Below are 21,978 nucleotides of genomic sequence, written 5' to 3' on the forward strand. Positions count from 1 at the left end.
GAAGTATATATTTGCAAGTACATACCTGATAAGTGACTTATATAAAAAATATATAAAGAAAGCTTACAGCTCAATGTTAAAAAGATAAATAACCTAATCAAAAGATGTTTAAAAGATCTAAATGGGAATTTTACCAGGGAATATGTAAACGTCCAATAAGAACATGAAAAAAATGTTTTATGTTAGATTATATAGTTGCGAGAAGTATATAACGCCTTCCCAATAACAAGTAACTTTTCCTTTGTGCTCATAGTCAGGTAAATAAATCCTCATGACTAAACAGAAAAGCTGCCTGGAATAAATACAAGTTATTTAGCAGAACTATAAAAATATAAAATTAAAGATAAACAAATAACACTAGTTTTCCTAAGAATCCATACTAGTGATTAAAATATTATAAATGAAGAATCTGGTTTCCATATTTTTTAACAATATCTTTCCCCACCACTGTGCAAAGATGCTATTTTAATTCTTACTATATGTACTAAGTCAAACACGCACACACATGCACACTTGCATGACTATGCATAAATAATAGAGGATATGTATCTTGTGGCACATACCTCCTTCCAAAGGAACTGAGTGATGAGGTTTGTTTAAAAAATTGGCACTACTGAAAACAGTGTGAGGTTTCTCAAAAACATTAACATAAGATTACCATGTGATGCAGCAATCCCTCTTCTGGATATTTATCCATAACAATTAAATCAGGATCTCAAAGAGATATTTGCACATCCATATTCATAACAGCACTATTCTGAAAGCTCAGACCTTGAAGCAATCCCAGCATCTATCCAAGCAAAGTGTAGGATCAACCGGGTCTGATTGGTCCAAAATGAAAGGAAAGGTGAATGTGCTGTGTCATAACTGGGAGGGAATGGGAGGAAAATCGTTGAAACCCACCCCATTGGAATGCATGTTAAAGAACTTTAAGAAAGGCTTTGCGGGGGGGTTAGGAAGTCAAGTTAACCTATCGAATGCTGAGAGCTCTCTGTGAATTAGAATAGCCCTCTTTTGGTGTTGGCTGGCCGGCCCAATGTACTACAGATAGGGAGACCATTGGCCATGTGTTTAAAGGTGGTGACCAGAGTCGGAGGACAGTCACCGCGTTCAGACCAAATTTTCTCATACTAACTCATGGCCGAATGCAGCCCTCTTTAGCAGCTTGTTTGTGGAATGCTCGCAGTGGAGCAGAGAAATCAGCTGCGCTGGCAGCTACAAAGACAAAGTGAAAGCTTCACCTGTAAACACAGAGTTAAAGAGAAAGTCATAGGAGCTGGTAGCATGAGCTGAGCAGAGAGTGAAAGCTTCTCTGGTAAACAAGGAGACAGAAAGAAAGCCGCAGGAAAAACCGGTTTTGCAAGAACCGCTGGAGGGAAAAGAGACCCCTCCTCCATATGTTCCAATCTACCCTCCTTTACCCAGAGTTACTGACTCTGAGGAGTCAAGCTCAAAAGGATACACGCCCCCAGTCTCTGCTGAGATGAAAAAATCTGAGCGCTGGCTCCAGGAGGTTAAGGCGAAATGCCAGGAAATCAAGCAAGCTGTCTCCAGTCAGGTCGAGTTCCGGCTATGCGAATGCGTCTCTGGGAAACAAGGGGACCCCATAGGATCCAAATGAGGCAGCCCAACTACAGCAGCTGCCCAGATACCAAGAGGCACTCCTGCAAAATTTAAGTGAAGGCGGGAGAAAGGCAATTTAGGGAAAATCTCAGAGGCGCTTCAGCAATTTAGGGAAAATCTCAGAGGCGCTTCAGGGCGCAGATGAAAGCCCCAGTCATTATTATAAAAGACTTAGTGAGGCCAGCGCATGGTGAACAGGGCATTGGTATTGCAGGCCCAGGGAGATATCAGGTGAAAATTGCAGAAAGTGGAAGGTTTTGCAGGCATGAATGCTACTCAGCTTACTGAAGTGGCCACAAGTTGTACATTAACCGAGATCAGGAGGCAAAGAGGGAGGTTCATTGAAGGCTTAAGAAAAAGGCTGATTTGCTGACAGCAGCCCTCACAGGGAGGGAAGCTGGCTTTGCAAGGGGTCGTGATGTGGGCACGGACGTGGGCGGGGAAGAGGCCAGTATGGACAGGGATTTGAGAGCGGACCGAGGCTGGAAATAGATCAGTGTGCATGGTGCAAAAGACAAGGACACTGGAAGGATGAGTGTCCAGAGAATAATATCAAGGAGAAGGGTCAGGGCCATGGTATACTAAGGCCACCAGTTGGGGACTGCCACACCCAGGAGAAATCAGACACTGTTCTGATCAGACTGGCAGGGGATGAAGGATATGAGGACTAGGACAGACCAGGTTGCTTCACTTTGGGCCCGGAGGAGCCCACATCAGATTAGAAGAGAGAGGCCAGCCAATGGACTTTACAGTAGACACCAGAGTTAAACACTCAGTAGTGACCCAACCTATAGGGCCACTATCCAAGAACTGTGCAATTATTGTAGGAGGCACTGGAGTCTCTGAAAAGAGGCCCACCTGTCGATCAAAGAGGTGTCTTATATGAGGATGAGAAGTCCAACATGAATTCCTATACCTCCCAAATTGTTCAGTTCCTTTGCTGGGAAGAGACCCACTTCAAAAACTGCAGGCACAGACTATATTTTGGCCAAAAGGGAATGTAACTTTAAACCTACCTTGCCCAGAGGCTATGATGTTAACCCTTACTGTTCCGTAAGCTGAAGAATGGAGACTACATGCAAATAAGACTCTGGAACCAGCAGTAAATGAAACGCGTGGGTTGCTTACTAAAATTCCCGGAGTTTGGGCTAAAGTATCCCACCTGGACTGGCTGTAAGTCAGGCACCAGTGGTGGTAGAGTTAAAACCGGAAGCAATTCTGGTCTGGTCTGACAGAATCCGGTACTCCCCAAGATCCTACGGGGTGTCCGCAAACACTTAGCAGCTTCATAAGCATGGAATCATAGTCAAATGCCAGTCACGACGGAACACCCCTCTCTTGCCAGGGCGGAAGCCGTCTGGTGAATATAGACCATTACAGAATTTGTGTGTGGTAAATTAGGCCACAGTAAACATCCACCCAGTGGTGCCAAACCCATCTACTTTAATGGGACATATTCCAGCAAGGGTCACTGGGTTTACAGTCCTAGATTTAAAGGACACATTTTTCTGTCTCTGGCTTGCACCAATCAGTCAGTCTATTTTTGCTTTTCAATGGGGTGTATCACAATACACTTGGACAAGATTCCCACAAGGATTTAAAAACTCTCCTACAAACGTTGAAGAGGCACTGGCCTCAGACCTTAAAGCATACACCCCACCGAAGAGTGACTGTGTCTTGCTCCAGTACATTGATGATCTTCTTCTAGCAGTCCCAACCCGAGAGGACTGCTTCCAAGGGATCCAAGACATCCTGCACCTGCTATGGAAGGCAGGATATAAAGTGTCAGAGAAAAAGGCTCAAATCTGCCTAAAAGTGGCCAGTATTTAGGCTTCTATATAAGCCAAAGGAAAAGATGGCTCACTAGCAAATGGAAGCAGACTGTTTATGTGCTTTCTACTCCAATCACCCGGTGACAAGAGAGTTCCTAGGGGCAGCAGGGTTCTGCGGCATCTGGATCCCAAATTTCTTGCTCGTGATTAAGCCATTATATGAAGCCAAAAAGAGGGGAAAAAGGATCCCTTCCTCTGAAAGTCTGACCAGGAGAAGGCCTTTAAGGAAATCAAAGAAGCCTTGACTCAGGCCCCAGCTTTAGGACTGCCAGATCTAACTAAGCCTTTCTTTTTATACGTCCATGAGCAAAAAGGAATGGCCATAAGAGTTCTAATTCAAGCCATAGGGTGATGACATCACCCGGTGGCACACTTATCCAGGCAATTGAATTCTGTGGCACTTGGATGGCTTCCTTGTTTTAAGGCACTAGCTGTCATCGCTTTGCTGGCACAGGAAGCTAATAAACTGATTTTAGGACAGCAACTGACAATCCAATTACCATACTCAGTTATAACTTTGACCGACCAAAGGGGGCAGCATTGGTTACCAAATCTGAGAATAACTCAATAAAAAGGGCTCCTATGTGAAAATCCCTGCGTAACTTTAGAAACTGTGAATACCCTGAACCCAGCTACCTTGCTCCCCATTGAATCAATGTCAGGAAGCCCCCTTCATTGCTGAGTGGATGTGGTAGATGAAGTGTTCTCAAGCCAGAGAAATTTGACCGACCGGTCCCTCGGAGACCTGGACATTGAATATTTTACTGATGGGAGCAGCTTCATACTAGAGGGGTCTGCCACACTGGGTATGCAGTGGTGACTTTGGACTCAGTAGTAGAGGCACAGTCTTTGTCTACTGGAACTTCCTCTCAGAAAGCAGAGCTGATAGGTCTGATAGCAGTAAATATTTACATAGACTCTAAATATGCTTCAGCCACTTTTCATGTTCATGTGGCTACTTACAAAGAAAAAGGACTCTTAACTCCTGGAGGTAAAGAAATAAAGTACAATGAAGAAATTCTATGGCTCTTAGATATGGTATGAACCCCGAAACAGGTAGCAGTAATGCAATGTAGGCAAAAGGCAGGAACATTAGAGGCTAAAGGACACAGAAAAGCAGACAAAGAGGCAAAGCAAGCTGCAATGGCGACTCCACCTTCTAAAGAAGAAGCTTTAGCTATGCCCCCTCTTCCCAGCGATTTCCCTTCCAGGGACCCCCAACCTACACTCCAAATAAAAGGGCTTGGTTTGCCCAGGAAAATGGGAATGACTTTGAAGAAGGATGGTGGAAATTCTTCAATGGGAGCCTAGCCATACCTGAAATGTTGGCCCCCAGATTTGTAAAACAGTTCCACCAAGGAACTCACAGGAGGAAAACGGTGCTGGAGACACGATTAGGGAATCATTTCTATGTGCTGTGGCTCACCGCTATTACTTGAGCCATTTGTAAACAGTGTTTAACTTGTGCTCAGAACAACTCCCGAAAAGGGCCTACTCAGCCCCCGGGAATTCAGGAAACAGGAACCGTGCCCTGGGAAAACCTGCTTATGGACTTCACCGAATTGCCCCGAGCAGGGGGATATCGGTACATGTTGGTACTTGTCTGTACCTTTTCAGGATGGCTCAAGGCCTTCCCCACCCAGACAGAGAAGGCATGAGAGGTGACCAAGGTGTTGTTAAGAGATGTTATTTCCAGATTTGAACTGCCCCTAACTTTGGGGTCAGATAATGGACCAGCATTTGTGGCTGAAATAGTTCAGGATTAACTCGACTATCAAAAATAAAGTGGAAGTTGCACACAGCCTGCCAGCCTCAGAGCTCAGGAAGGATGGAGAGCATGAATCAGACACTCAAGCAGCTGCTGAAGAAATTTTGTCAGAAAACTCATCTGAGGCGGGACCAGGTCTTGCCCATGGTCCTTCTCTGAGTCAGGTGCACCCCCACAAAACAAACCACACCGGGTATGTACCCTGTGAGATTTTGTTTGGCCGGCCACCCCCAATCATAAGTCAGATTACAGGTAATCTCCATAAACTACAAAAACTAACTTGAAAGAGGCAAATGCAGGCTTTAGGTATGGCCATGAAAAAAGTCTATTTTGGGCACAGGAAAGAATGCCTATAAGTCTGGCGGACCCAGGGCACCCTTTCAAACCTGAAGACTTTGTTTAGGTTAAGAAATAGAATCCAACTACTCTGTGCCCCTTATGGGATGGGCCCCTTACTGTGATCTTGTCCACTTCCACTGTTGTTAAAGTTGCAGGTGTTGCGCCTTGGATCCACCACAGTCAGCTGAAACCATCCGCCCAGGACTAGTGGACAAGCCAGCAGGACCCAGACCATCCGACACAGCTGATCCTGCAATGAGACCACGGTGCCGGTGGAGACGACAACAGCCCTGCTCTGGTCACTCTGGAAGATGACCAGTCTATGCACGGTGGAAGCTTGAGAAAACAGCAAGCCCTTCTCTAGTCACACCAAGAGTTGACTAGTCTATGCACAGCCAAAGCTTGAAGAATCATCATCAAACAAGTCAATGTGGCTAGAAATCTTAGGCCCACTAATCTTCTTTGTATTATTCATTATATTGCTCTTGTGCTATTGCTTTAACCAACCACCTACAAGCCTTTACTGCCCATGTTGGCTGTAAGAATGCGACTGTTTGCTTTGTTTGTGCTGATCCCCATATCTGTGCTAGAAGGAGGAGGACCCATATTAGGATGCCCTCACTCCAAGCACACTCCATGGATAAGAAATACAGTAGTTAAGACTTTATTGTACCATACATACTATAGGTACCTGGACACAAGATAAGTCAGGGGGTACTGTACCCCAATTTACACGCTTAATCACATCATAAGATTGGAGGCAGTACTCAAAATCATCACTAATGAGACAGCAAATACGTTAAACTTACTAGCCCAGCACTCCACAGAAATAAGGAACACCATCTATTAGAATAGACTGACATCAGACTACCTCCTAGCCCAGAAAGAAGGAGTATGTGGAAAGTTGAGCCTGATGAATTGCTGCCTAGAAATTAATGATATCAGGAAAGCCATCATAGAAATAACTGCAAGGATGTGGAAGAGGGCACATGTCCCAGTTCAGACCTGGAATTCGGATGGTCTCCAGATTCCCTCTTAGAAGGTTGATTTTCATCCTTTGGTGGTTTTAAAACATTAGGGGTCATGTTGGCTGTATTAAAGCATTGCCTAATGCTCCCTTGCCTTTTACCCCTCCTCATCAGAAGCATCCAATCAACCATACAATCTATAGTTAACAGAACCATCTCCACTCGACTGACGGCACTCACGAAGTATCAACCTGTACCAAACAGAGAAGAACTGACTTGTAATGAGGAACCAAATGATAGTGATACCTTCCATTAAATTCTATTACAGGAGGCATCAAAGGGGGAGATGAAATGGGAAATAAGAAAGAAAGAAAGAAAGAAAGAAAGAAAGAAAGAAAGAAAGAAAGAAAGAAAGAAAGAAAGAAAGAAGGAAGGAAGGAAGGAAGGAAGGAAGGAAGGAAGGAAGGAAGGAAGGAAGGAATTAAAAAGAGAAATAAGCTTTCCTTTATTAGACTAACATGTCCCAGAGGCAGCAATGGGTGAAGTCCAGGCCCAGGGAAAGTCTTGGTGATACTGTCTAAAAAAACAGGACACACACCAAAAATCTGTGGTCTGGAAACTCTCCCAGCACTCCTTCAACATAGGGAGAAAAAAACAAATTTTCCTCTGTTTTATGGTATGAGTTTATAGATTTTTGTTCTCTCTACCTAGCAACTTCAAGTATTCTGTTTTATCTAAAAAGTACAGTGAAGGTCATGAGAAGCCTGAGCAGGCCTGAACTACAGCTGTCTGGGCACCACATTGAAGATTAGAAGGTAAACCAGTGCAAGGCTGTTTTGAGCAAAACCTAGATAACAGACATCTAGGTTGCACAGCAAAAGTCATGCGTAATCCTGACTTATGAGCTTTCACAATTTGATCAATTGTTCTCCCTCTGTATCCCTGCTTTTGCTCCACTGTAAGCCTGCATCAAGTTAGCCCACACCTTTTGGAAAGTGTGTATAAAAGTCAAGTGCTGTCTTTGTTGGGGTCCCAATCTTTGGATGTTAAGTCCACTGGGTGTGAGTGTACTCAATAAAGATACCCTCTTGTATACACCCCAAGGTCTCTCTCTGGTCCTCCTGATTCCCACAAAAGGATGTCAGTTTAAAAACAATATACATGACAGATGATAAAATAGCACAAAGAGTGTTGTTGATTAATAATACTTTGCCATTAACATTGTGATTAGAAAAAAATATATAATTAGGAGGTGCAGTGTGGCATTTTGGTATTATCATGATAGTGGAGGCAGGTAATGGATATTACCAAATTCTGCTCTGCCATTCATTTCTATAACTTATAGGATTCCTAAGTGCGCTGTACATACTATCAATGTTATCAGAAAGGAATTATACTTTATGTGTTACTTCACTAGCACAATAACAATAAATAGGTTTGAAAAAAAAAATGGAAATGTATCATGGAGTTTCGGCTTTCCATGTAATCTGGGCCTCTTTACTTACCCTAATTTTTAAAATAGGTCTATTCAGTGTATTGTTCAGAGGGCTATTCAGAGAAAGGAAGCTCAAACTCATCCACCCTGAGTCTAGGTACCCACTTAGCCATGTAGATTTGGAGAAACAGAAAAACCAAACTGCCTTGGTGGACTGGACTTGGCCAATATCTGATAGGAAGATGTAATAAAAAAGAGGGGGATCAAATCCTGCCCTTAAGGTAGACAGAATCTGTCAGCACTTTAGAGTATACCGTCAAAGAGTTAACAGTCAGCAGAACAAAATTTAGCATCATCACAATTTTGGAAGTTTTTTAACAGCCCTATTATTTATAAACTACCAATCAGTATTTTTACATTTAAATAATTTGCAGTGGTAGTAAATGTGATAACATTCTCAATATATGTGAAAAATATCATTTACAATTTTTTCTTGGAAGAAGTGCTTAATAATTTGTAATCAGAAACAAAGTATATGTACTTTCTAAGTAGATTAATGGATCTCTCATATATAGATGATGACATAGATTTGCATTTTTAGTAAATTATCAAATATAAGACTCTAATTTATGGAAGAAGTGAAAATAAGTAAACTCCCTTCCATTTCATTTTTTATAAATGAAAAGATTAACATTAAATTTGTAAGATGAATGTATATGTAGTAAATACATTAATAAAATAGATGTAGACCATTAGTAGTAACTTTTTACTCTTCTTTATACTAGGATTATGTCTGCCTAACAATTACTTAAATGTTTGAAGTTTTAATTTATTATCACAATTCTCTAAGCCACTATATATCAAACCTCATGGTTGCATTTAGCTTCACAATATAAAAATTAGTGAAGATTATATCGTTGTTCTATTTACTTCAGTCTTCCAATAGTTCCCGTTACTTAACTTGTCCTCGTTTCCTTATTAGCCATATGGAAGGCATTTGACTAGGTGATCTCAATCTGTTTAGAATTTTAACAGACATGCTATAAATTTAATTTTACTCATAGAACAAGGTACATTCATTTTTAAAACTTTTAAGTTCAGGGGTACATGTTCCAGTTTGTTACATATGTAAAATTTTGTCATGGGAGTTTGTTTGACAGATTATTTCATCACACAGGCATTAAGCCTAGTACCCATTAGTGATTGTTTCTGCTCCTCTCCCTCATCCCACCCTCCACCCTCTGCAAGGCCTCAGTGTGTGTTGTTGCCCTCTATGTGTCCACGTGTTCTCATCGTTAGGCTCCCTTATCTATACAGTTCTATGGAAATTTGATGACAGGAAATCAGATACTTTAGTACTAATATTCAACAATATAGTGGGTATTCCAGAATCACCTTCTCAGTAAGACTCTGAGGATCAAATATTGAAAACTTGGGTAACAGCCTGTGAGGATGAAAATGGCTCAGTGGAAAACACACTGTTGAAATAATAATTGATTCATCATTTATCATTTAAAAAGTCAAAAATAAAATCTAACTTCTTTATATTTATCTTCCAGTCCTAGGAAAAATATAATAAACTAAAAGGAGTTGACATTTTATTATGCACAGTCGCATTCTTTATGGCCAGAAACAAACTGTCTTTATTTCAAGTGTCGTTACCTTTCACAAAATTGTTTTTCAATAATTTTCTGGGTTGTCTGTCTCCTAATTCAATCATCACACCTACTCTTTCTCCTAATGTATGATGTCGCAAATGCAACAGAAAAATGACAGCTCTTCTTTCATTATCAGTTGCTTCATTTTCTATGATAGTAAATCCCCTATCTTTATCATGGAGTGGTGGTAATACATTTCATGATGGAGTGTGGCCTGTCCTTCCTCTATCCAAGCACCACCACCACCCCTCTCCCTGCTGTACTGGATACTGTGCCCTATCATACTCAGTGACTTCATCATTTCTCTAAGAGAACAAGTTCTGGCATGCATGCTGCTTCTTTTTTGGGGGAGGGTGGTAATGAGAAATGGGTGATACACAATTATCTTTATGCACAGTGTTCTCTATTTGTCCACATGACAATCTTGTATGATTTCTTCAAGTCTCAAGTCACATACCATGTCTTAATGTGTAGCCTTCACTTACTGCCCCAGAGGACTTGGTGCTTCTTCCTTTGTGATCTGAAACCAATTTTAACGCAGTTTTACTGTTACAATAATTTGTGATCTAGAGAACAATGCCTGTCTCATTGACTCATGCTGTGCGTTGCTCATTTTATTTCTAAGACTTATAATGCATACTTTTTCAAAAAATCATCTACTCTTAGGTCATCCACAAACTAAAGCTTTTATAACTCATGATGGATCCAGTGGAATGTATGAGAGAATCTACCATGGAATCCCTACGGTGAGCCTTCTTTTATTGCAGATCAACCTGATAACTTTGCTCAAATGAAGGCTAAGCGGGAAGCTGTTAGATTGGACTCAAAAACAATGTAAATTACAGATTTGCTCGATGCATTAAAAGCAGTCATTAATGACCCTACATGAATGTAAATTTTTTAAGCTCATAGCATGTATTCATACTTTCTCACATGAAGGCCAAGGGAGCAGTAGTGATTCTGAACATGAACACAGTGCTGAGTACATATATTTTTTGTAACACTTAAAGGCCATGATCAATACATCATTGTATCACAATATGTTTTTTTTTCTTTGTTTGATTTAGTGAAAACATTTGTCAGAGGTTTTAGGATAGTGCATAAGTTCTAAAATAGACAAAAAGTGAAATAAGAGAAATTGCTAAAGATGGTAACAGAAGGATTATAATGAAGATTGAGGATAAAGTTGAAGCAGAAAACTTCAAATATTATTATAGTACTGACTAATTTTCAGCACACTTATGTTGTCTTTCAGCATGAGAATTCATCAAACGTTCATTTTTAAATATTTTTTGTGGGCCGGGCGCGGTGGCTCAAGCCTGTAATCCCAGCACTTTGGGAGGCCGAGGCGGGTGGATCACGAGGTCAGGAGATCGAGACCATCCTGGCTAACATGGTGAAACCCCGTCTCTACTAAAAATACAAAAAACTAGCCGGGCGTGGTGGCGGGCGCCTGTAGTCCCAGCTACTCGGAGGCTGAGGCAGGAGAATGGCGTGAACCTGGGAGGCGGAGCTTGCAGTGAGCCGAGATCGCGCCACTGCACTCCAGCCTGGGTGACACAGCGCGAGACTCTGTCTCAAAAAAAAAATAAAAAATAAAAAATAAATAAATAAATATTTTTTGTGTATATTGAAGGTATATAAAATGATATTATGGAATACAAATACATATTTAAAAAGTTACCATGATAAAACAAATAAACATATTCATGATCTCCTCTTAGCTATACATTTCTTTTGTTTCTAAAGCATTCCTAAGATGATTTATTTTCAGTAATCATCATGACATAATCAATCTCTAATTACATCATATTCAATGTTTTACAAATTTTCACACTATATTTTGATCCCATCATTGATAATTTGTAAACAGCTAGAGCTTTCAAATTTGCCTTTTAAAAATTATTGAAAAGAGGAGATATTAGTATAAATGTAGCCATTTCTTTGTTCTTACAGTGGTGGTTGATTTGCTTATTTGGAAGAATTATAAAATCAAAAAATAGTTGACTTGAAAGAGATAAGTTGGAATATTTCTGTTTAATAGTCAAAATGTATGAAACCAGAAATATGTGGTTGAAAAATTATTTCAGCACATACATTAATTTCAGTTATGCTATTACTATTATATCAGTAATAGCAATAATTTTTAATAAACATAGCTCTGGTATTGAAAAATGACAATTTTTAATTAGTTGATACATACTGAATGTGTGTGACACACATTGTATTGGTTCTTTGTATTATGAAACCCAATTGTATGAAAAAATATATCAGAATTAGTGCCATCTTCTGAAAAATACCGTTCCCCCATGTGATCTTTTAAGTAACAAGGAGAAAAGTTACCTCCATTGCTGTTGTTACGGTGCCATGCTTTAGCACTTTGTGGTTTTGACTTGGTGAGCAATATACTTACATGCATCCTTATTCTTTGTCTATTAGTCCATAATGATTTCAACACTAGAAACAAATGGAACTGCAACACCTCAAAGTGAAATATTGAAAGCCACTTATATTCTAAAATACCAATACAAGAAAAAGAGTAATGACAGTGATCATTTACTGACAATCACTTTATAATGAGAATAATTCTACCAAGTATTCTGAGAATCATGACATGACGACTCACGATAATCAGGCAGGAAAGATACAATTCTTATTCATTCAAATTAACAATTAAAAAAACTTGGAACACATACAATATTTTTTAAAAAAGGATCAGTAGATATCAGGTTAGGATTCAAACTAAGGTCATCTACTTTCATACTTTTAACCATGAATCCACTGATGTAATGTTAATTCCAACTCTTGATCAGTGCCAACTTCTTATGAGCTTTGCCCTGACATGTGCCTGACCTCGTCAGATTTGTCTGCTATCTCTAGACTTTGATATTATTTTGAAACTTGTACACCAGGTCCATTATTTATTTATTTATTTATTTTTTACTGGGTAATTCAATTTCTGTACTCTCAAATGATTTTTTTAACCCTTTGGACTTATCTGATTTCAATTTCTAGGCTAAAAATACTTGTTCTCTCTTAAATTATCTCTTTACATCTTGAAATCTTATGCATGAAACAAATTCTAGCCCATAAACCAAAATCTCTATAACCACCATGAAACAAAATATTTTATTTTTCATCCACTTTTATGTGGCATTCATTTTTAACATTTACACAAAAATTTCACATATTTATCTTTTCTGGTTCATTATATAAGTTTATGTCTATTTGATTTTCCAGTAGCTGTAAACAGAATGTGACGTAGTTTCAATCATTTGTTATGATCAGTCTCTGAAGCCCTTGAACCAAAAACTCTTCTGGATTGAGTTTGTTATGCACCACAATGGAACCAAGTACCTGCTGCCACCTACCCACAACCTCACCTGGTTGCAGCACTGCTCTGTGGATGTGCTGGCCTACATGGCAATTGTTACTCTCTTTTTCATAATATGTGGCTTGATTATCAACTCTTTGTTAAGGTAAGAAAGAAAGAAAAGAGATTAGATCTGTTTGAGATCTAAGGCAGGCAGGCATGATACAGAAAATCATGCCACTTAATGCCGCCACTATGCATCAAGGTATGGACTAAATTCTTTACTGCATTTTACAAAATCTGTGCCCTCTTGATTTGTTTGAAATTTTTAATCTTTGTTAAGCATTAAGTAATGTTACTTTTAATTCACTTTTAATGTTTATCTATGTATATTTTTAAACTGAAAATAAAAAGAGATTCATTAGAAACTCAGTCTGTTTCCTTGAGAGGGCCAGAAAGACTAGATATATTTTGCCTTTTAAGAAATTTCTTCTTTTATATATATATTTATATAATATATAATAAATTCATATATTATGCATTTATATAACATATAAAATAAATATATTTATATATTATATTTTTATTGTTTTATTTCAACTTTTATTTCAAGTTCAGAAATACATGTGCAGGATGTGCATGTTTATTACGTAGGTAAAGAACACTCTTCTATATAAACAAATACAATTATATGGAATATATGTCTGCATGTCAGAAAAATAAAAGAAACACTGAACAACATCCTTGTCAAAAATTGCAAAACAAATTTTATTTTGACTACTGAAGTAGGGGATAGAGACTACAATATGAACTGAACTCAACCCCAACTAAGACAAAAGTTAACTGAGACTTTTAAAGAAAATCTGTTTGTGAATAAAATGGAAATATGAGGAAATAAAAATAAGGAAACCAAAAAGAGAGTAGTTGGCTATATGGATATAGAGAATTACATAAAGATTAAGTGTACATGATTGATTATTAGACAAGATGAGTTAGACAGGGTAATTTTGCAATTTGGCAGGATCACATTTTATTGAGCAAAGCCTCAGCATGAAGGCTAGGGTCACCTTTCAGGACAAATCCATGACATAGCACACGTATAAGCTTGACTAAACTTAGCCAACTCTCTTAGCATGGTGTTTAGCAAGTTCTTTGTGTTAAATGGGTGTTTCCAATTCATATCCTTCATGAAATGCCATATATTTTCTTATGAAAATTTTCTTTATTTTAAAACTCCAGATAGTCATAACTGGTTTCCTATGTAAAACTATGCAACCTGGTAAAATGTTTGGTCAGAAAGACTGAAGATATTTTCCACATGAGACCTTGACTAACTTGAGTTACTATTTTTGCTTTAGTAATGAAAATTTGCAATTGGGTAGTAATACATAAAAGAAAAGAAAAGGCTAGTTCCCTTTAGTCAGGAATTATCGATATGGTCTAGCAGGTTTAGTCCAGTCCCTCTAGATTATAATGTTACACGATTTCTCTCCTGCAATAAGATCTCACATTTCTTGTCCTTACCTTGTCAAGTATGATATCTCCACCTACTTTAATGCCTGGAATACTGAGGATATACAAACCAGAAATGTATATAATTATTTTACTTATTCTCTTCTCATAACATATTAAAAACTAAATTGTAGGTGGAATAAGGAGCCAAATATCACATACACCAATTTTTAAAATCTATGCTGGAGATAGCGTTGTAAATGGCAAAAAGCTCTCCAATACCTTCATTCAACTGTTGTTCATTATAGCCTTTGACTCAGAACAAGGTTTTAAAAGAAAATAGCAGAGAAGAAGGGAACCAACTTAAGAGCAGTTCTTCTGTCTGACAAGAGTTGTGTCTAAAACAGTTGAAAGAAAGAGAGGCATAATGATTATTTCTGACACATGAAATAGACTTTTATAGTACTCTTCTCTAGGAGAAACTGTTGTAGCAATAATTGGTAATAAAATGAATTATTATAATGTCTAGAAAAGAAATATACAGTAAATATTTTACTTTACTACACTTTGAACATATAGTCATGCCACTAGAAAGAAAAAAATAACAAAGTACAAGAAAGAAAAGTGTAATGTACTAGTGCTTTTTATAGAAATGTCTTCTTTATAAAAGGGGAAACCTTATAGATAAATATTAATCTGGGGAAATAATGTAACTCAACGTGTACTACACAAACTAAATTTTAGTCTATTTATATTTTCTTAATGAAACAACTTCTGAAAATGCATCAAGGACCTTGCCAAAATAGATCTTCTTTGCAATTCGTAGACCATATAGCCAGATACAAAAATCTATGTCTATTCATGAGTTATCAAAGAATACTTTCATTTGTTTTCATATTGAGAAATCTTTTCACATAAAATACTATGTACACATATAGTTAGGAAAGTATGTGAATGTGAAAGTTTACATGAGACTCATAAAATCACATAGTATATGAAATTCCAAAAATTTCAATATTGTCCATGTGTCTGTTTCTTTGAGATTGATTCTAAAAGCTTTTAAATATCTCAGGAGTTAACAAAATTTAAACACAGAAACTCTAATCACCTAGAATCATTGAATTGAAATAATATTCTTCATCTTCGTGATCATGTTTTTCTCTAAAATAATGATGAAAGCAACATGTGAAGCTGAATCTCTTTGTGTCAAGGACAAATGGTTTATGTAGTTTTCTGAATTAATATCTATGCAGAAGGCAGTGTTTCTTAAAAGATAAAACAAATGTGCTAATTAGAAGTTTCCGTCTTATATTTCTTAAGTATATTCTTTAATAGTCTTAAATATATTCTTTAACATACAAATTCTTAAAACCCAATAATAATTATAAAAATTACTGAATAACAGTAAAGAGTACGGTCTTAGAAGGGATATGTCTTCTAGCATCTAATACCTCACAATCACTCCAGTGTTCTGTATTGATGAAGCTTAACATTCAACTAGCTGGCAAAGGAGGAATGTTTACAGGATCCAGATTCAGTATCATAAAGTTATATTTGCACCCAGGGGACAATAAATTGAAAACTCATAAAGCATACATTTTCAAATTTTTCATTTGTTATCATTCTAAAAGTTGTGTTCCTTCTGACACTGAATCTTGGAAAAATTTGAATGAGTAAGAGGCATGGCTTTCTTTTTAAAATAACATTTTTGAAAGTGGGGGCATGTAGAGGTTCTGAGAAAGATGACTTAGAGTTGGCCCACTGGGTTCACCACCCCCCTGGTGGTCACTTCCCTAATGTCCAAATGTGTAATAGGAATTGATGTACTGGCAGGTTGGATTTTTTATTTCAGTAGTGGCTAGCTCAGACTTGGTTAGAGGAAGTTTTGTCATGCTGGACCCATGCATACCCTTAGCCTATCACCACTCTATTCATACTCCCAACAAATCAACACTGGAGTAACCAGATATTTGGCGCTTTACCTATCATGGATATTAACTGTCACCAATTCAAAGCATATCAAGATGTCTCATTGATTTCATTGCAAGTTCCTAATTATTAGTCTGATTAATCACTTTTTGGGTTTATGATCCAGTGAGAATTTTGTTCATGTACTGCACTGATTTTTTTCAAGTAACATTTTTCTATAGATTCGTCTTTGGTATACTTTATTTAAGGATGAATTTGTTCTTCATAAGAGATCTAGAATCCTGACTCATCATAACAGTGGCTCAGAGTGATTGTGTAAAACAAGATTGATAAAGGTCAGATAAACAAGTAAAAATTAATGAATAATCCTCAGTCAGATAAGGTGAACTTTGCTGTTGGATTAATCCATCCTAATGAGGACATGCAGGTTGCAAGAGTTAAGACAGAATGAAATACAGCTTGAGACAAACACATTGAATCAGGTTATGTATGTTTGAACAAAGCATATAATGAGTAGTTAAGATCAAGAAAACAACTAGAAACAAGAGAGTTTTGGAAACAAAACAGATAATCAGAAAATTTCTAATGTAAGGTGTTAACAAGCAATGCTTTTAGGTTTTAATCGTTTTGCTGAAAATTTCTAGAGCATTAGGTGATTTCTCTTGGGGGTTCTACGAGTCAAGCATATGGTTTCACTTTATTTTGTGTAATCAACCATCATTTCATATATAATTAGGGAGTCCATGTCTGATTTCAGAAATATCTGATTTTTTTTATTCATCCTCCTGACCTCATCCCATTCTTGCTTTATATTAGTGATGCTTGCATCTCTGAACATTTGAATCATGCCTATTTAAAAATCTCATTTTGTCCAGACATGGTGGTTCACATCCGTAATCCCAACACTTTGGGATGTTGAAATAAGAGGATTGACCCCAGGAGTTTGAGATCAGCCTGGATAACCTAATGAGAGCTCATAACTATAAAAAATTAAAATGCTAGTTGGATGTGGTGTCATGCACCTGTGGTCCCAGCCACTTGGGGGACTGAGGTGAAAGCATCACTTGAGTTTCGGAGGTTGAGGCTGAAGAGAACTGTGATCACACCACTGCACTCCAGCCTGGACAGCAGAGTGAGAGAGTCACTTGAGCTTTGTCGGTTGAGGCTGCAGTGACCCCTGAACACTCCACTGAATTTCATTCAGCCTGGACGATGGAATAACATCTTATCTTNCCCTGAACACTCCACTGAATTTCATTCAGCCTGGACGATGGAATAACATCTTATCTTAATATATATATATATATATATATATATATATATATAAAATTATAAATAAAAGCCTCATTCTGATTGTGTCCTCTATCTGCAATCCTTGGGTGAAAGTCTTCCAACTGTGTATCACTGGTTATTTCCTCATACGGTTTTCTTGAGGAAATCTTCAACATATGTTGATTTCTGCAACATCCTTCATATTCTCTATTGTAAAAGAAACCCTTCACAATATTTAAAATTGTCTCTGCTGCAGTCTAGTGAGATCTCCAGTTACACACATAGTTTATTTTATTTTTTAAACAAAAGTCACTGCACTCTGTAAATTTTTGTTCCTTACTTCAAGGTACAATTTTTCATTTGGTTTCCTCATAAAAGTCACTTTTTCATAGTTTTCACAAGCATCGATTCATAGAATTCCCTACAATTTTAACAATTGGTGGACATTTTTCCTTCATTTTATACTAGGCTATATATGATTTTTGACATCATTTTTTAATGCATGTATATGTGTCTGGAGCAGAATAAGTTGGAAAAAGTTGAGTCACTTATGATCACTTCAGTATACTACATTGTTTAATTTATTTGAGTCTAGTTTTTAGGACACCTATTTCATATATAAAAATATATAAGTAAATATTTTAAAATGCTTTATGAATGATTCAGTAATTGTAAACATATAAATTCACACAATTTTTAGGATTGTATTGTTTTTAATGTCTATATGTAAAATTTCATAGTTGCTTAGAGGCTTCTGTTGATCAAATCAATAGCTTAAATTTGTAGAATTTTGAGACATCACTGCAAATACTTTGACATTCTTATTTAATGTGGTCCCTCCCCTTGAAATGTGGTAAGGCTTGTGGCTTGCTCAGCAAATTTATAGTGAAAGTGACAGCATAATTTTGAAGACTGTGTTAGAAAAGGCAGTACATTATCTCCATCTCTCTGTCTCTGTCTGTCCGTCTTTGTCTTCTACTTATACTTTTTTCTCTCTTTCTTTCTCCTTCTCCCTCTTTCTCTTTTTCTCCCTGTATATTCTTTGGAGCCCAGTATCACACACAAAGTCCTGGTGATAAAAGACAATTTCAAGGAGAGATGCAAAGAGGAGACTTAGAAGTCATGATTATTCGGTCTTACAGGAATTTGAGTCTTTTGACATCAATCACCATGTATGTGAATGAATGACTTTCAGATGATTGCATCCCCAACCACCATGTGAAACTAACAGTCTGAGAAATACTGTGTATGAACCACCTGACTGAGGCTACCCAACACTCATGCTATGGGAGTTGTAATAAAATGCTTGCTGTTTTTCAAAATACCCACAATAGAGGGTAGTTTGTTATAAAGTGATAAATGACTGCAAGGATGTTTCTTTATTGTATTATGTTTATTATACTTTAAGTTATAGGGTACATGTGCAAAACGTGCAGGATTGCTACATAGGTATACATGTGCCATGGTTGTTTGCTACACCCATCAACCTGTCACCTATATTAGATATTTATTCTAATGCTATTCTTCCCCTAGCTCCCGACCTCATGACAGGCCCCATTTTGTGATGTTTCCCTCCCTGTGTCCATGTATTCTCATTGTTCAATTCCCACTTATGAGTGAGAATATGCAATGTTAGGTTTTCTGTTCTTGTGATAGTTTGCTGAGAATGATGGTTTCCAGCTTCATCCATGTCCCTCCAAAGGACCTGTACTCATCCTTTTTTATGTGTGCATAGTATTCTATAGTATATATGTGCAACATTGTCTTTATCCAGTCTATCATTGATGGACATTTGATTTGCTCCAAGTCTTTCTACTTGTCACCAGTGCCACAATAAACATATGTATGCATATGTCTTACAGAATGATGTATAATCCATTGGGTATATGCCCGGTAATAGGATTGCTGGGTCAAATGGTACTTCTAGTTCTAGATCCTTGAGGAATCACCACACTGTCTTCCACAATGGTTGAACAAATTTGCACTCCCACCAACAGTGTAAAAGCATTCCTATTTCACCACATCCTCTCCAGCATCAGTTGTTTCATGACTTTTTAATGATCACTATTCTAACTGGTGTGAGATGTTATTTCATTGTGGTTTTGATTTGCATTTCTCTAGTGACAAGTGATAATGAACTTTATTTCGTATGTTTGTTGGCTGTATAAATGTCTTCTTTTGAGAAGTATCTATTCATATCCTTCAGCCACTTTTTGATAGGGTTGTTTGTTTTTTTTCCCTGGTAAATTTGTTTAAGTTCTTTGTAGATTCTGAATATTAGCCCTTTGTCAGGAGGATAGATTACAAAAAATTTTCCCATTCTGTAGGTTGCCTGTTCACTCTAATGATAGTTTCTTTTGCTGTGCAGAATTTATTTAGTTTAATTAGATCCCATTTGTCTATTTTGGCTTTTGTTGTTATTGCATTTGGTGTTTTAGTCATGAAGCCTTTCCCACGCCTATGTCCTAAATAGTATTGCCTAGGTTTTCTTCTAGGATTTTTATGATTTTAAGTCTTATGTTTAAGTCTTTAGTCCATCTTGAGTTAATTTTGTATAAGGTGTAAGGAAGGATTCCAGTTTCAGTTTTCTGCATATGGCTAGACAGTTTTCCCAGCACCATTTATTAAATAGGGAATGTTTTCCCCATTGCTTGTTTTTGTCAGGTTTGTCAAAGATCAGTTGGTTGTATATGTGTGGTGTTATTTATGAGGCCTCTGTCTGTTCCATTGGTCTATATATCTGTTTTGATACCGGTACCACACTGTTTTGGTTACTGTACAATTGTAATATGGTTTGAAGTCAGGTAGCATGATGCCTCCAGCTTTGTTCCTTTTGCTTAGGTTTGTCTTGGTTCTGCAGGCTCTTTTTTGGTTCCATAAGAAGTTTAAAGTAGTTTTTCTTTTTTCCAATTCTGGGAAGAAAGTCAGTGATAGCTTGAAGGCAATAACATTGAATTTATAAATTACTTTGGGCAGTATGGCCATTTTCATGATACTGACTCTTCCTATCCATGAGCATGGAATGCTTTCCCATTTATTTGTGTCCTGTCTTATTTTCTTAAGAAGTGGTTTGTAGTTCTCTTTGAAGAGGTCATTCACATCCCTTGTAAGTTGTATTCATAGGTATTTTATTCTCTTTGTATCAATTGTGAATGGGAGTTCACTCATGATTTTGTTCTCTGGTTTTGAAATTATTATTATTATTCTTGGTGTATAGGAGTGCTTGTGATTTTTGCACATTGACTTTTATCCTTAGATTTTGCAGAAGTTGCTTAACAGTTTAAGGAGATTTGGGGCTGAGACAGTGGGGTTTTCTTAACATATAATCATGTCATCTGCAGAGTGAATTTGACTTCCTCATTTCCTGTTTCAATACCCTTTATTTCTTTATCTTGCCTGATTTCCCTGTGCAGAACTTCCAATACTGTGTTGAATAGAAGTAGTGAGAGAGGGCATCCTTCTCTTGCATCGATGTTCAAAGGGAATGCTTCCAGTTTTTGTCCATTAAATATGATATGGGCTGTGGGGTTTGTCATAAGTAGCTCTTATTATTTTGAGATATGTTTCATCAATACCTAGTTTATTGAGAGTTGTTAGCATGAGGTGGTGTTGAATTTTATCAATGGCCTTTTCTGCATCTATTGAGATAATCATGTTTTTGTTTTTGTTTTTGTTTTTGTTTTTGTTTCCATTGTTTCTGTTTATGTCATGGATTACTTTTTTTGATTTTGGTATGTTGAACCAGCCTTGCATCCCAAGTATGAAACCAACTTGCTAATGGTGGATAAGCTTTGTGATGTGTTGCTGGGTTTGTGTTGCCAGCATTTTATTTAGGATTTTCACATCGATCTTCGTCAGGGATATTCACCGAAATTTCCTTTTCTTCGTTGTGGTTCTGCCAAGTTTTGGTCTCGGGATGATGCTAGCCTCATAAAAGGAGTTAACAAGGATTTCTTCATTTTCTACATTTGGAATCGTTTCAGAAGGAATGGTACCATCTCCTTTTTGTACCTCTGGTAGAATTCAGCTGTGAATCCATCTGGTCCTGAACTTTTTTTGGTTGGTAGGCTATTAATTACTGCCTCAATTTCAGAACTTTCTTTTTCTTTCTCCTTTCTTGATGCTCTTAGGAGTTTAAATATGAAATATGATGAATTCAATTGACTATCTTTGATTCTAGTCCACTCCTGGGTCTTAGTGGAGCCCCTTCTGATTACTTTCTCCATGACTGTTTATCTTTTGTTCAATGTTCTGACCAGGTGTCCTCCTCAGGAAGGGGCCATAGATGGCACACAAAACCATACCTTTGGCCTGTCAACCCTAATCTGCTGTCTTTGTGCTTCTTGAAGTTCAGATGAAAGTGGGAATGCTAGGTGGGTTGTAATCTTT

General features: G+C 37.5%; 1 pseudogene; it reads left to right on the forward strand.

The window, feature by feature from the left end:
- Positions 1 to 14,622, forward strand: part of LOC112624319 — a 34,835-nt pseudogene extending 20,213 nt beyond the window's left edge.
- Positions 14,623 to 21,978: the final 7,356 nt, after the last annotated feature.

Source organism: Theropithecus gelada, chromosome 5 (genome assembly GCF_003255815.1).
Source record: "Theropithecus gelada isolate Dixy chromosome 5, Tgel_1.0, whole genome shotgun sequence".
Classification (NCBI taxonomy): Eukaryota; Metazoa; Chordata; class Mammalia; order Primates; family Cercopithecidae; genus Theropithecus; species Theropithecus gelada.